Raw genomic sequence first — 16,260 nt, forward strand, 5'->3', positions numbered from 1 at the left:
CTTGCCAAGGCGAGCCACTTCTTGCCTTAATTGTTCACTTTCCTTTGCAACCTCATCCGAACATGTTTCTACAATAATATTCTCAACACGAACTTGGTTGCAGGGGTTAGAATCATCAATTAAATCAAAACAAGAAGTAGAAACATCTTTCTTAATAATTTTAGGTATTTCAACTAAAGATGTTGCTGGGGTGCTACCGATGTTTTCTAGCTTAGTAGTTAGCTCATTATTGTGTATGCTAAGAATTTCCATTTTCTCTAGCAAATTTTCAATAGCTTCTTGGGAGCTAGCTAACTTAGCCTTAAGTTTGTCATTCTTTTTAATAAGGCCATCATCAGTAGCAGTGGATGGAGCACTAGACTCTAATAGCTCAATTTTAGTTGACAGCTCACAATTTAGGTTTGCAAAAGTTTCAAATTTTTCTAGCAATCCTTTATAATCATTTTGGGAGCTAATCAACTTATTTTTCAAGGTTTTAAGTTGAGCTTTTTGCTTAGTGCAGACATTCTGGAAAAATTTAACGGCTTCTGCAAGTTCATCTACGGAGGGTTTTCCCTCACCATCATCATCACTACTATCATCACTAGAGGATGGAATGCTCATTTTACCTCTTGCCATAAGGCATTTGTGTGATGACCGTGATGAGCGTGATGAGGATTGGTGGTTGCGCGTCCTTGGAGGTTCATCTTCACTTGAAGAATCATCCCAAGTTCTAACACTTGTTAGCGCCTTGCCTTGGTCCTCTCCTTTTTGGGTTCGGCCATAGTTGGACAGTTGTCCCTGAAGTGGCCCTTCTCCCCACATGCGAAGCACCCTCTCTTTCTTTGTTTTTTCCTGTCAATGTTAAAGAGAAGATCTTCGACCTGCAGGGGCACACCCATTAGATTAATCTTGCGGATCATCCCCATTACCTTTCCAACGCGTCGGATTGTTTCTTCGTCCTTGGAGGATGATGTGCACGGTTGATTATCTTCATTATCATCACTTTCTTCTTCTTCCTCTTCTTCACTTGAGGAACTTGGAGTGGGATCCTTCTTTTTACCCTGTCTTTCATCACATGCAAAAGCATATGGCCTTGATGAAGTTAGCTCGTCTCCCCGACACATTTTTCACGACATCTCAAAAGCCGCGATTTTCCCAATCACAATGGTAGGGGTCATGGAACTCAAGTCCTCCATGTTGTGAAGGATGGTGATGATGCTCCCATATCTTTGTTGTGGTAGCAGGGAGATAATCTTCCTCACAATGTCCGCATCACCTAGCTTATTTATGCCAATAGAGTTGAGCTCATTGATGATTAGATTTAAACGAGAATACATGTCTCTAACAAGCTCATCATCTCTCATAGCAAAAGTATTATACTCATTTAAGACTAGGCAATGTTTTTGCTCACGGGCATTTGATGTGCCGTCATGGAGCTCATGCAATTTTAGCCAAATCTCATTAGCAGTTTTCAAGGTAAATACTTGATTAAAAATACCCATGCTAAGAGATTCATACAAGCAATTTTTGGCTCTAGCATTTAAATGAATTTCTTTTTCCTCACTCGTGGTGGGTTTCTCGGGATTCTTGGGGGTTTCATCCAGTCACGAGTGACTCTCCAAACACCTAGATCAACGGCCTCTAGCTAACAAGCCATTCTAGCACTATAATATGGGAAGTTAGTGCCGTCGAAGTGTGGTGGCCTATGGGTATCCATCCCTTCCTCTAAAAAGCGTCGGCTCTTTTAGCGGTGAAGCTAAAGCGTTTCAAATGAGCCAAACCAGGCTCTGATACCACTTGTAGAAAACGGGTGACACCTAAGAGGGGGGGTGAATTAGGACTTCTAAAACTTTCGCCAAACTAGGCCACAAATAAATCCTTAGAGCAAAACCTATGCAAATAAACAAACTAGAATGTGCAAACTAGGTTTTGTCTAAGTGTTGCTATCTCTACGGCAAAGTCTAAATTTCAATCTACACTATATAAACATGAATACAAGATTAAAACTTAAATGCTTAATATAAATGCGGAAACTTAAAGAGCAAAGTAGAGAAGCAAACTCTCGTGGATGACGTCGGTATTTTTACCGAGGTATCCGGAACCGCGCAAGGTACCGACTAATCCTCGTTGGTGCCCCTACGCAAAGGGAAGCCCACGCGAGGGCCAAGCACCTCGATCGAGTAACTCCGTAGAGAGCCGCGGGCCTTCTCCACACGCAAGTGGTGCTCCGCTTTCGGCTCCTCTCGGACGCTCCCCGCCGTATCCACTATCGAGCTTCCGACCGAAACGCCGCAGGCCTCGTTTCCTTCGGTACACGGTGGCGGCCGTGACACAAACACGGTTGTCACTGTCTCGCAAGACTCTCGCCCCACTCGATACAATTACAACGGTCCGCGCAAGAGCCGAGGGGTTGTGTGGTTTTTCTAAACTCACTCAACTAACTAGGCTAAGCACTTCGCAAAGCACCTACGCTAATCACCGAGTGATTCTATTAAGCACTTGGGTGTTTGAGCACTTGTAAATGTCTACAATATGCCTTGGTATGTTGCTTGGGCTCCCACACTTGAGAATGGCCGGTTGGGGGTGTATTTATAGCCCCCAACACAATTGTAGCCGTTGGAGAAAAGCTGCAGTTCTCTGCGGCACGCCGGACAGTGCACTGTAGCCTGTCCGGTGCGCCTAGCCGTTGCCCTGTCAGACACCCTGTCAGAGCAGGTGACTGTTGGCGCCGCAGGCTTTCCACACCGGACAGTCCGGTGTGCCACCTGACAGTCTGGTGGTCTTCTCTCCGGGTGCCACCTAGAACTAGCTGTTGGCTGCTGTTCCCTGGTGCACCGGACAGTCCGGTGTGCCACCGGACAGTCCGGTGCTCCACGCACAGACAGTCCGCAGGCAGCACACGCCTCCTTTCTTGGACTTTTCTTGATCTTCTTAATGTCTTCTTTTGAGGTGTTGCTTTCCTCAATTCCTGAGTCCAAGTAATTCTTGCATCCTGTGAACTACAAACATAAACACTAGAGAAACTTATTAGTTCACGGATTGTGTTGATCATCAAACACCAAAACTCAATTAGCCAAATGGCTCGGGGTCCATTTTCCTTACAGGCTCGGTATTTATGCTCATAACTGTGGGTTTTTACGCTCAAAACTGAAGGTTTTTACGCTCAAACATGGTGATGCGTCGACCAGTGAACCACATTTTACGTAGTGTACCACATTGCATAAATAACTACAATGTGCATCATAATTAGTATGAGTATATATCATAAACTAGTTCTAACGAGCATAGTTGTATGGCTTTTGGAGTGATCCTATATTATGGAGTAAATAGAGTATTTAAATAAGATTTTTTTCCATGCAAACCAATGCATTTTCTTTCATCACACATTCTTGTCATCCTAATTTTTTGCGCATGCAGTTGGAAACAGATTTTGAAGCAGTGTACTTTATTGCATAAATACCTACATTGTGTAGCATAATTCGTAGCATAATTTGTATCAGTATATATCATAAACTTGTTCTAACTAGCCTAGCTGCATGGATGTTGGAGCGATCATATATTTATGGAGCCATCTAATTTTTGCGTGCAATCAGTGGAAATGAAAGTTGGGCCAAACAAGTTGGGGTAAGCTAGAGTTGAAACCCAACAAGATGTCACCAAAAGGGGAAAAGAGAGAGAAAGGGGAGGGAAAAGATTTTGAGAGCACAAAAAGGAAAAAGGCCTAATCACGGTTCGATCACATGGATAGCTTCTTTCCAAGCACTTCTATCCAAACACAACTCCATTGAGATATTCCATTCCTTCAAGTCCCTTTTGATTGCCTCCTCCCATGTCAAGCTTGGTCGACCTCTACCACTGTTCACATTATGTCTTGTCTTATGATGCCTCTATGCACCGGTGCCTCTGAGGGTCTCCGGTGGACATGCCCAAACCATCTCAACTGGTATTGAATAAGCTTTTCTTCACATGGCGCTACTCCTAGCCGATCGCGTATGTCATCGTTTCTCACTCGATCTAATCTTGTGTGCCCACATATCCAACACAACATACGCATCTCTGCGACACTTAGTTGTTGGATATGTCGTCTCTTAGTAGGCCAACACTCAGCCCCATATAACATAGCAGGCCTAATCGTTGTCCTGTAGAACTTGCCTTTCAACTTCTGTGGCACTCTCTTGTCTCATAGGACTCCCAATGCTTGATGCCATTTCATCCACCCAGCTTTGATTCTATGGCTAACATCTTCATCAATATCACCATTTCTTTGTAGCATCAATCCCAAATAACGGAAGGTGTCCTTCTTTGGTACTACCTGGCCTCCCAAACTTACATCTCCATCCTCGCTAATTGTAGTACCAAAGTCACATCTCATATACTCGATTTTGGTCCTGCTAATTCTAAATCCTTTTGACTCTAGGGTCTGACGCCATGACTCGAGCTTTCTATTTACTCCTTCTCGGCTTTCATCTACTAGAACTACATCATCAGCAAAAAGCATACACCAAGAGATATCTCTTGTATATCCCTCGTGACCTCATCTATCACTAAGGCAAATAGATAAGGGCTCAAAGCTGAACCTTGATGTAGTCCTATGTTAATCGGGAAAACATTTGTATCACCATCAGTTGTTTGGACACTAGTCGCAACCTTGTCATACATGTCCTTGATGAGTGTAACATACTTTGTTGGGACTTTATGCTTATCCAATGCCCACCACATGAGATTCCTAGGTATTTTATCGTAGGCCTTTTCCAAGTCGATAAAAACCATGTGCAAGTCTTTCTTCTGCTCCTTATATCGCAACATGACCTGCCTTATTAAGAAAATTGCTTCCATGGTTGACCTTCCAGGCATGAATCCAAATTGGTTCATGGTGATATGTGTCATTCCTCTCAGGCGATGCTCAATAACTCTCTCCCATAGCTTCATAGTGTGGCTCATGTGCTTAACCCCTCGATAGTTGGTACAACTCTGAATATCTCCCTTGTTCTTGAAGATTGGTACTAATGTACTCCTCCACGCATCGGGCATTCTGTTTGATCGAAAAATATGGTTGAACAACTTGGTTAGCCAAACGATAGCAATATCCCCAAGGCATTTCCACACCTCTATTAGGATACCATCCGGGCCCATCGCCTTGCCTCCTTTCATCCTCTTTAAAGCATCTTTGACCTCTTATTCTTGTATCCTGCGTACAAAGCATCTATTTAAATCATCAAAGGAGTCATCCAATTGGATGTCCAATCTCATTCTCACCATTGAAAAGATTGTCAAAATACCTCTGCCACCTCTGTTTGATGTCTTGTCCTTTCACCATGAGTTGATCCATCTCATCTTTAATGCATTTAACTTGGTTGAGGTCCCTTGTTTTCCTTTCTCAAATCCTAGCTATCTTATAGACATATTTCTTCCCTTCATTTGTACTTAGTCTTCGGTAAAGATCACCATAGGCTTGACCCTTTGCCTCACTCATAGCCTGCTTTGTAGTCTTCTTGACCACCTTATACCTCTCTATGTTGACTACGCTCCTGTCATGGAACAAGCTCCTATAACATTCTTTCTTCTCCTTTATTGCCTTTTGAACATCCTCGGTCCACCATCAAGTGTCCTTAGATTCACCGCCGCTCCCTTTGGTCACTCCAAACACCTCTGACACCACCTTCCTAATATAAGTTGCCATCTTCACCCACATGTTGTTTGCATCTTCTTCTTCGTACCAAGCTCCCTCCACAAAAACCCTTTCCCTAAAAACTTCGGATGTCTCCCCTTTGAGTTTCTACCACTTCGTCCTTGTAATTTTGGCTTGTTTAACCCTATGGGTACTGATCCAAAAATGGAAGTCAGCCACCACAAGATTATGTTGGGGCACAACACTCTCTCCAGGTATCACCTTACAATCCAAACAAGCTTGTTTATCTTCTCTCCTTGTGAGCACGAAGTCAACTTGGATCGAACGATGGCCACTGCTAAAAGTCACCAAATGATGTCACACCCGGTTTTGGAAGGCAAACCGAATGCGAACCATGTACGTGCCAGGATCAGAAACTCACGTACACAACGATTACATAATTGGACATCATCACATAATGCTTGAAATAAATAGCGGAAAGGTACTTTATTACATCAAGATGTCCAATACATCCATAGAGTCTATTACATAACCATTGTCTTTAACATAATTATCAAAGTGCAGAAATACAAAATGAGATGCTAAGCCTACACATGCAGCTGACTAGGGGTTTGCCACTAAGAAAGGACTACAACTCGTCATATTCCTGGAACTCCTCGAAGTCATCCATGTTGCCAGCATCACCTCCTGAGCATTGGGTACACTGGGGACAACCTGGGGTGGGGGTGGTGTGTAAAGCAAGGGTGAGTACACATCAACGTACTCAGCAAATGTCCTGTTTGGCTAAAGTGGACTAGCTGTATATGGAGTTGAGGTTAAGCAGTTGCTTTTAGTTGGTCAAGTATTTATTATTATTAGTAGAGCCAAGTTTTAGTAAATAACCCAGTTATTAACCAGAAGTACCTCCTCAAAAGAGGAAATACCAGAGATCAGATTTTATAACATCATTGTTAACCATCAACATAATAGTATCCAAAGTTCTTCTAATCAAAGAGGATCCCAAGGCTGCTCTTAACCGTGAGCTCGGCTGATATACCAGTTTTTAACACTCTGTAGAGGTTGTACACTTTACCCACAAGTCGTGATCCCTTTCCAGCCTGGGTTGTACAGACCCGATCTTCACTACCAAGGTGAATGGCCAGGGATACACTACGTAGCATTTACAAAGACTCCCCTAGTGCATAGCTACTCGTTAGGTTTCACCAGTCGTACAAACGCAGTACACCTCCCCAAGGTGGTGACTAACAAAACCAAATTGAAAGAACCTCTGCACCCCAACCTTGGTAGAGCGAGCACTACGCCCTGGCCCCCATTGACAGCCCTCCGGTAAAGTCAACTACACCCCCAGGTTTATCTAATTAATCAGCTAAGGGTGTCCCATTCCACCCTCATGGTTGTACTGTTATCCCGGGTGGTCACTCCACGAACAGGTCCTTACAGAGAGGTACTCAGGAAAAAGGCCTGAGCCCCCTAAGGTAGCACAAGATCATCCACATAATTAGGATAACAGTATCGTATCATAAATGTTCACATCATGTTCATTGATTAAGTTAAGGCAATAGCAACATGCTAACCATGGTAACCCAAAAGGTAAACAAGGATAAGTGAATACAGACTAGTCAATCCTTAGGTTTCATAAAGTAATGCGGGACAATGAATCCTAAAGTATGTAGGACATAACATGTAAGAGGACACTTGCCTTCCCCGGGTTGTTGCTCAGGGAGGTCTCCAACAACACACTCAGGAACCTCGGACTGCTCGTTGTCTAAATAAAGCGAGTATGCATTCAATACATTTGGAAAGTACAAATGAACATCACACCAAACATGTACAAACATTGGAACACATCTTAAAAAGACATAATACTACATAAGGGATAATAAATTCAAAGTATAACATAAACTATGGCATACATTAACTTTATTTGAAAATAGATTATTATTTCCCTAAGTGTTATTTACAAGTACATAATCATAGGTCAATTTATTTTATGGTGACCTAAAATTTAGAACAGAGATAAACTTATGTAATACATATTATTAATCTCACACGCTTAAACAAGTTTAAATCTCTAAGGTTCTCCTTTTATTTATTTTATTAAATAAATAAAACTACATCTATATTAGTTCTTATTCAATCATAAAAAATAGAAAGTGTAGTCAGTAAGTGAACCTATTTTATTTAAACAGAGAATAATTCTATGAACATTTTGCAATTTGAATCACTAAATTTGGAGTTCATATGCAAAAGTTATGAAATAAACAAGTTGGGGAATTCAAAATATGAAATTAGGGCTAATTCTGTGAATATTTAAAAGTCCAGGGCTAAATCTATAAGATTACAGGGGTCTGCGCGCGAAAACCAGGGACGGTGGATTGATTTCCAGTAAACCGAGGGTCTCTTTAAGAAAACTACCGTGCGAAGGGGTATCGGGTGAATCTAACCGTCAGATCTAAAACCAACGGCTAAGATTAGATCTGCGGCCGAGGGCGCGCGCGCGCGAGCGGGCGAGCGCTGACAGGTGGGCTAGGTAGTGTCAGCGACAGAGGGGGAGAGCAAGCTGACCGAGCGGGCCTAGCGCCAGGGGGCTTGGGCGTTGACAGGCGGGCCACGGCGTCAGGGCGCCCGTGTGCGAAGCGGTATCCTGTGGTCCGAGCCTTGCGATCTGAATCGGACGGAGGGGACCAGACCAAGGAGGGGTGAACGGCTGCGGGCGGCGCTGCTCCTCTTCGCGGCGGTGAGGTCACCGGAGTTGAGGCAAGCGTGAGCTAGGGGGTTCCAGGGTCGCCGGAGTTGGGCAGAGAGGAAGAGGGCGCCACGGCGAACTCAATGGCGGGGAAGGGGTCATGAATCCACGAGCAGGGAGGAGAGAACGGCGGTGAGAAAGCATCGGGCGGGCCAGAGTAACTCCGGTGAGCCATTCCGGCCACAGGGAGGGGACTTAAGGCGCGCTAAGGCCTGGGCTAGCTTCAACAGAGGCAGGGATGACACAGGGACCTACTCTGGGGAACTAGACCAGGCTAAATCGATCGGCCACCATGCGAGCACGGCGGACCGCCGGCCGAGCACCGACGATGCCAAAATTGGCCAAGCACAGAGCGAAACTAGGGAAATTGAGCACGGTCAAAGGTGTCTCACCTCGGGGCGGAGCTCAGGGAGGCTTGGCGCGGTCTCCGGCGAGCTGGATGGTCGGGAACGCGGGTGTGGGTCTCCTGTGGCGGCTGGCGGCGTGTGTAGAGCGCGAGAGAGGGTGAAGCTGAGCGAAATGAGGAAAGGGGTGTGCGCGAGGCACTGGTGGGGCTCTAAGAAGGGAGCTGGGCGCGTGGGCGGGCGTCGTGGCCGAGAAATCCGACAACATGCACGAGTGCGCACGCGCCGATCCACGGCGAGCGCGGAGGGGGCGGAACTGACAGGGCAGGCCCACGGCGCAGAGAGAGAAGAAAGGGGTGCGCGGGGCAACGGCTCGACGGCTGGCAATCCAGACCCGTGAGACAGAGAGAGAGGGAGCGCGCGGGTGAAGAAAACTGGCGCCGACAGGTTGGCCCCAGCGGGCAGCGAGCAAGAGAGGGAGGGCGCGCGCGAGGGAGAACTGCCGCTGACAGGCGGGGTCTAGGTTGCTTTCCCTTTTCCTTTTTCTCTGAATTTTCTAATTCCTTTTCTATTTTTTTTCTATATGGTTTACAAATCCAAATTCAAACTAGGTTTCAAATTCAAATAAATTCAAACTTGTGCAACACTTCAAAGAATATTTTAAGCTCAGCATGATGCAACATGTCATGACCCACAAGGTTTTGGCAAAAATAAATAATTAACCTCCACTAGTTTAAGCTATTTCTAATCAAAAGGAAAAAGGGAGAAAGAATCTAAAGAGAGAAAGCCTAGAGTGAGAAAAGGAAGAGTAACACATGATTTTGGGTGATAATTAGAAAGAAATTTTATACCCCCAAAATCAGGGTGTTACAGACCTATTCCCTTAAAAGAATCTCGCCCTCGAGATTCAGGGCTGGCCAGAAAAGAGCTCAGGGTACATGGCTTTCGATTCATCCTCTCTTTCCTAGGTTGCTTCTTCTTCTGAGTGGTGACCCCATTTGACTTTGCACATCCTGATGGTACTTCTCCGAGTGACCCAATCTGCTGTCTCCAGAATTTGAGTTGGCTTCTCAATATAAGTCAGATCTTCTTGAACTTCAAGATCCTCTGCTGGCAACTGCTCTTCTGGCACTCTCAAGCATTTCTTCAACTGTGACACATGGAACACATCGTGCACAGCGGACAGATTCTCTGGTAAGCTGAGTTGATAAGCCACTTCTCCACGTCTTGCTTGAATCTGATACGGCCTAATGTATCGGGGTGCTAGCTTGCCTTTGACTCCAAACCTTTTGGTTCCTCTGATGGGTGACACCTTCAAATAGACATAGTCTCCCACTTCAAAACTGAGTTCTCTTCTTCTGGTGTCAGCATAGCTTCGTTATCTGGACTGCGCTGCCTTTAAATTCTCTCAGACCATTCTGATGTTCTCTTTGGCTTCAAGCAAAATATCTGGACCGAACACCTATCTTTCACCAGGTTGGTCCCAATGCAATGGAGTTCTGCAAATCCTCCCATAGAGCGTTTCAAATGGTGACATCTTCAGACTGGCTTAGTAGCTGTTGTTGTAAGAGAATTCTGCATATGGTAATCTCTTGTCCCAACCTATCTTATCTTGCAAAGCACAAGCCCTCAACATATCCTCCAGAATCTGATTGGTTCTCTCTGTTTGACCATCTGTTCGCGGGTGGTAAGCTGAGCTAAACTTCAAGTGTGTGCCCAAAGCTTCATGCAACCGTTGCCAAAAATGAGAGGTGAACTGGGTGCCTCTATCTGATACCATCTTCTTTGGAACGCCATGCAAGCACACAATCCGATACATGTATAGTTCGGCTAACACTGCACTGTTGTAGGTGGTATTGACTGGTATCAAATGGGCCGCCTTTGTCAAACGGACCACTACTACCCAGATGGAGTCATAACCAGTACGAGTGTGGGGCAAACCGACTATGAAATCCATTCCGATCTCATCCCATTTCCACTGAGGAATCTACAACGGTTGCAACAAACCTGCAGGTCTCTGATGTTCTGCTTTAATCCTCTGACAACTGTCACACATAGCCACATACTCTGCTATCTCCCTTTTCATACCGTACCACCAGAATCTTTTCTTCAGGTCTTGGTACATCTTCTCACTACCAGGGTGTATAGAGTATGCTGTCTCATGGGCTTCCTTGAGAATCAGTTCCCGGATTGATTTGATGTCAGGAACACACAGTCTGTCCTTGAACCATACCACTCCTTCTGCATCTTCACGAAAATCCTTGCCTTTCCCATCTATGATCAGCTGCCGGATCTCGTTGATCTTCTCATTATCCTTCTGACCTTTCCTGATGTCTTGCTCTAGAGTGGGTCCCAACTCGATTGTCACTCCTTGAGTGTTGTTCAGGAATCCGAGGCTAAATCTGTCGAATTCCTTCACTAGCTCATACGGCATCGGGTGAGCGGCCAACATATTAACTTGACTTTTTCTACTAAGAGCATCTGCAACCACATTTGCTTTGCCTAGGTGATAATGAATCTCCAGCTCATAATCTTTGATCAACTCTAGCCATCTTCGATGTCTCATGTTTTACTCTGACTGAGTGAATATGTATTTGAGACTCTTGTGGTCCGTGTATATATCATACTTCTGCCCATAAAGATAATGCCTCCAGGTCTTCAATGCATGAACCACGGCTGCTAATTCCAGATCATGAGTAGGATAATTTTTCTCATGAATCTTCAACTGTGGGGACGAGTATGCCACTACTCTCCCTTCCTGCATCAACACACATCCTAGTCCGGTATACGAAGCATCGCAATACACTGAGAACGGCTTGTGAACATCTGGCAGATTTAGTACTGGTGCCATTGTCAAGTTCTCCTTCAATGTCTCAAAGGACTTCTGGCATGTTGGGGTCCACTAGAACTCAACTTTCTTTGCCAATAAGGCTGTCATTGGCCTGACAATCTTGGAGAAACCTTCAATGAAACGTCGATAATAACCGGCCATTCCGATGAAACTCTTGATTCCTCGGACATCTTTTGGTGCTTTCCAGTTCAAGATAGCTGCTACCATCTTTAGATCTACAGCCAATCCTTCTTGGTTTATAATGTGACCCAAGAATAAGACTTCACTGACCCAGAACTCGCACTTGGTAAGCTTGGCATACAGCTGACAATCTCGTAGCCTCTAAAGTACCTTCCTCAAATGCTCCTCATGTTCTTGCTCATTCTGAGAATATATAAGAATATCATCAATAAACACCACCACGACTTGTCGAGGTAGTCCATGAACATACTGTTCATCAAGTACATGAAGTAAGCTGGCGCATTCGTCAAACCGAATGACATAACCGTGAACTCATATAGTCCATACTTAGTGATGAATGATGTCTTCGGTATGTCTGAGGGTTGGATTCTGAGCTGATGGTAGCCTGACCTCAGATCTATCTTTGAGAACACACTGGCTCCTCTCAACTGATCGAATAAATCTTCAATTCTGGGCAGGGGGTACTTATTCTTGATAGTAACCTCATTCAAGGATCTGTAGTCAATGCACATCCTCTTTGTGCCATCCTTCTTCTCCATAAACAACACTGGGGCTGCCCAAGGCGAGGTACTCGGTCTGATATAACCTTTCTCCGACAACTCATCAATTTGCTTCTTGAGTTCCACTAATTCCAGTCTGGACACTCGATAGGCTCTCTTGGAAATAGGGGCGATGCCTGGAATAAGCTCTATGGCAAATTCAACCTTCCTTTCAGGTGGCATACCTGGTAACTCCTCGGGAAACACATCTGGGAAATCTGATACTACACTGATAGCCTCTGATGGTTTAATCTCCTCAATATGAGCGATGACTTGGTGATAACTCCCTTTCCTCGGTCCCGACAAGACCAATTCCACTAACACTTCTTCTCCTGATAGGGACACTAACTTCACTATTCTCTCGTCGCAACTAAGACTGGCTTGATACTTGGTTAGCTAATTCATCCCTAGGATGACATCTATAGAAATCACACACATATATCAAATCTGACTCTGTAGTCTTTCAGCATAAGAAAAGATGTATAGAAGATCTTCATAGCACTGAACAATTGACCATCTTCACTAACAGCTTCTCAGATAAAGAGGAAAGTGGAAATAAATGGATTACCCAACTAAATAACTGACTTTATTAATAACTACACCAAGTTGCAGGGGATACCCACACCTTAGTGACAATCATTACAAAGATCCAACTTCATTACATGTCCATCATAACAAGCATTCAACATAAAATAAGCAAACTAACTCTAACTAGATTGACTAGACTGAGACACTGAACTAAGAATTATTACAGACTCTGACTCTATCGATCTAGGGATCCAAATCTATCTGGGTCCTGCAGTCTGGGGTACCATAGTCGAAGCGACCACGGGGCGGCGAACGGTAAGGGTGCTGAATCCCGACAGGGGTGGGAGAACCACCATCTAGATAGTGGCGTGCTGCGCACTCAGCACACAATTTCGCAACCTCCACCCGAACCTTGCCCAACTCGTCGATGGTGTGGTCCTCTGTGTTGAGCACCGCAGCCAAGTTGACCATGCTGTTCAACCTGGGATTGACCTCACCAACTGGCGAGGCAATCACACCTCCAGCACTGCCGGTCGAACGGCGAGGGTAGTACTTCAGGTCGAGGCTATTAGCTACCTGTCGGTGTTTTGGGTCCGACCGCGCACCCGGGGTTGCCCCTCGAGGTGCTTTTTGGAGTAGGACGGTGTTACCGACTGTAGCTCGATGGTTCGTGCTAAACGCACGAGAGATAGTGGACAATTTTATACAGGTTCAGGCCGCTTAGAGAGGCGTAACACCCTACTTCCTGGTGTGGATCTTTTATGTGGTGGGTTACAGGGGAGTTCTCTAGTATGAGAGATACTAGAGAGTCGAGTAGACGGCTAATGAGTGAGTTTTTTTTGAGGGGGTGCCCCCTAGGCCTTATATACTCGATCGTGGGGCGTTACATGCAGATATGATAACAACGTGCGCCTAAGTATTAGTAAACCGACTGAGTTTATCTTCCTATAATTCTGCCGACTTATCATCATTCAGTTCCGACGCCTGAGGGCACAGCGCGGGAGAATCGGATCACTCCTATGGATAATGCTTGAATTCATTGGGCCGCCTGGGCTCGAGTTGATCCAATCTTGTGTCGATCCACTCTGCCAGACATTCCTCCCCAGGCCCACAAAGGGATGGCCTTGCGAAACAATGGGCCCAAGGCCTTTCGCGAGGTCTTCTAGCCTTCTAGTGGACCCAGGGGATATCTGTCCCCCACAAGCCCCCAATCTTTGAGTTGATTTTGAAATAATCGGCCCAAAGATTCTAGGTCCAGCTTGCAGTTTTGATTTTTATAATGTGGATGCTTTGACAGTACGCTTGTCAAGTCGTTGCTTCTGAGCTTTGATCGGTCAGCTTATGCTTTAGAGATCAGCACTTCGTTTTTGGAGGTTGAAGATTCATTGGGTGCACCCAATGGGTGTAGCCCCCGAGCTTTGAGTGGATTACTGAAGATAATCCACTCAAAGATCTTCATTTTCTGCTTTTTAGTAGTCGTTGGTTCATCTTTGTCTTATGCTTTAGAAACCAGCATTTCATCGTCAGTTCATGCCTTAGAGATCAGCATTCTGTCCTCTGGGATTAATGATTCATTGGGTGCACCGGAGGTGCACCCAATGGGTGTAGCCCTCGAGCTTTGAGTAGATTACTGAAAATAATCTACTCAAAGGTCTTCATCTCACGTTTTTAGAAATCATCATTTTATCTTCGTCGGATGCCTTAGAATTCAGCATTATATCATCGGCTTTATGCTTTAGAGATCAGCATATGGTTTTGCCTTTAAGATCAGTAATGCGATCTACCCATGTCCTATTAGGTTTGGAATTTTTTTGATCGGCGACAGATTGGACGTCCAGTAGATGGCTCTTTGGCTGGTCTTTATTTCGCTTCGTGCTTCAATGCTTCTGTTGATTGGACTTGTACTTCAGCAGCTATTTTAGGCTTTCCTCGGATCTCTATCGATATCTTCCTTCTGTCTTGATACATTCATTGTGTATACTGTATGGATGCGACTGCTTGGGAAAATCTATTGAAAATTCTTGGGCGTCCCCCCAATGGGTGTAGCTAAGGGACAGCTTGGTGCGCTGAGCGTTTAGCAAACTGCCTCTGAGTAGTAACTTGTTGTGACCGAGGGGGGTAATCATATCGTCCAAGCAGTTGAATTCAGTCCCAATGGGCGTCGTGTTACGTGAAACGACGTCTGCTGCCTGACTTGTTTCCAAGCGATTTGAATTGCATATTGAATATTTGCGACTGTTCAGTGACCGTGGTAGGAGATGAGCGGTTGCCTCACGCCCCTATAAATAAAGTGCTTGCTTCACTAGTGTCTTCACACATTTCTCGGCCATTTGTTGCTTATTCTCCTCTTTTCTCTTCTCTTCTACTCCACCATGGGCAAGAGCAAGAAAGGCGGGAGTTCATCGCACCACTCCGACGACAAGCGGAAGCGCGAGCCGAGTCCCCCCTCCAAGGACTTCGGTGAATCCGAGTACTCCGAGGAGGAGTTCTCCTCCGAGTCTGAGGGGTCGCCAGCCTAAGCCTCTCCCCCGGTGTCATCCGATGATTCGGACGACTCCTAGGGGATCACCGCTGAGGTGTGGACGTACATCTAGGCCGTCGAGCGCTCCAGGCTCGAGGGCTCGGATGAGTCTGAGGTCTCCTCGGACGAGGAGGACTCCTCCGACTCGTCCGAGAAGGGGAGCGGTGGTGACGGCGATGACGAGGGCGACGACGGCGACAAGGGCGACGACGGCAACGGTAAGGGCGACGGCGGCAACGGCAGGGACGACGGCGACAGTGGCAGGGCCAGCAGCAAAGCGTCGCTGGCTTAAATATTAGTATAGATAAGTAGTAGTAGAAGTAGTATTAGTAATAGTGAAATAATGTAGTAGTAGTTAGTAGTATAGAGTAGTGTAAGTAGTGTGGTAGTGTAGTAATGTAATGTAGCGAAAAAGGGAAGAAAGGTCGGCTCATAATGAGTTGGTCTTTGAGTTTGTGGAAGGACTTCCCTTATCAATATATTGAATAAAATCTCGACTTGTTCTGAGTATCTCATTTTTGTTTTTTCGTCGCTCTTTTATAGGCAATCGATAGCTTGTATTCATTCCCAGCGTTGTCGTTGTTCTTAGAGGTAACATCCGAGTAATGACTGGTAATTACTGAGTCGCATTTGGTTTTGCTGGCATTTACATGGAGAAAACGGCTGAGTTATGCATTGCCGGCATTTTTTAGAGATAACTATCAAGCTGCTCTGGACCATGTGGACGTTTTAGAAGTAACGACCGAGTTATATTGGGCCACGTTGGTGCTTCAGAGGTAACATCCGAGTTAGACTAAGCCACGTTGGCGCTTTAGAAATAGTCGTCGAGTTATGCTGGGCCACGTCGGCGCTTTAGAGGTAGCTGCCGAGTTATGCTGGGCCACGTCGGCGCTTTAGAGGTAGCTGCCAAGTTACGCTGGGCCACGTCGGCGCTTCAGAG

The sequence above is a fragment of the Zea mays genome, chromosome 9 (genome assembly GCF_902167145.1).
Source record: "Zea mays cultivar B73 chromosome 9, Zm-B73-REFERENCE-NAM-5.0, whole genome shotgun sequence".
Taxonomy (NCBI): Eukaryota; Viridiplantae; Streptophyta; class Magnoliopsida; order Poales; family Poaceae; genus Zea; species Zea mays.